The sequence below is a fragment of the Tupaia chinensis genome, unplaced genomic scaffold, assembly GCF_000334495.1.
Source record: "Tupaia chinensis unplaced genomic scaffold, TupChi_1.0 Scaffold148874_1, whole genome shotgun sequence".
NCBI classification, from domain to species: domain Eukaryota; kingdom Metazoa; phylum Chordata; class Mammalia; order Scandentia; family Tupaiidae; genus Tupaia; species Tupaia belangeri.
The window spans coordinates 1,743,288-1,744,149 of NW_006208722.1; the positions used below are offsets into that span (position 1 = coordinate 1,743,288).

At 43.9% G+C, this 862-nt stretch overlaps 1 protein-coding gene across 2 annotated transcripts in view; it reads left to right on the top strand.

Moving 5' to 3' along the window:
• The window catches only part of SPG11 (SPG11 vesicle trafficking associated, spatacsin), a 92,945-nt gene that overhangs the window by 79,267 nt on the left and 12,816 nt on the right, over window positions 1-862 (top strand). The window lies entirely within an intron of this gene.

Below are 862 nucleotides of genomic sequence, written 5' to 3' on the forward strand. Positions count from 1 at the left end.
CTCCCTCTGAAGTTTGAACTTTTGTTATTATCTCTCATGTTTCTGAGGCTTAGTTCATTTATTTCCAACCTTTTTTTCCTGCTGCTCAGAGTGGGTAATTTCTATTGTTGACAGAAGGATATTGCAAAAAGCAACAGGGATTTATACTTCACTGTGCTTGAGACAGGAGCCTGTTTGCTCAGAAAAGATTCTTTGTTTTGACTCTTGGCAGCTATTGCTGCCTCAGCCATCCTGCCCCAGCCACTCTGCCCAATCCACCGACTACACAATTGGAGTCCCAGACCCAGCAACTCAAAAAACACTATAGATGTTTGTGTGTGCATACATGTGTGCTCAAACTGCTGACAGAAGAAGGGATTTTGGCATGCTCATCCCCCCTCAGGGGGTGATTTCCCACTTTCTCTGTCTCTGTGTGTCCAGTGAGTACACGTGCCCTGTAGCAGAAATTTATTTATTTATTTATTTTCTTAAAAGGCAATTTATTGGGACCAGCAGTTGGCATAATGGCCATGTCACTGAACTCCCATATAGTTGTTGCAGGCTTGGTGGCTTAATCTCATGCCGGGTGCGTGTGCGTGCATGCCCAAGATCCCAAGAGAAGAATGGAGGAGAAGGGATTGTGGTGTGGCCATCCCCCTGGGGGGTGATTTCTCGCTTTCTGTCTCTCCATCTGTCTTTCTGGTGAGTGCACGCACCCTATAGCAAAAACTTCTTCTTCAAAAAAAAGGTAGTTTATTAAGTAAAAGTACACTTCTGAGAGGTAGGAGTAGGTCTGAGCAGACAGAGAAAGAGCAGCTCGAAAGGCCAACAATGCTTTACTGATACACATATTTTCCTGTTTCATTTTTACCATTACAAAATT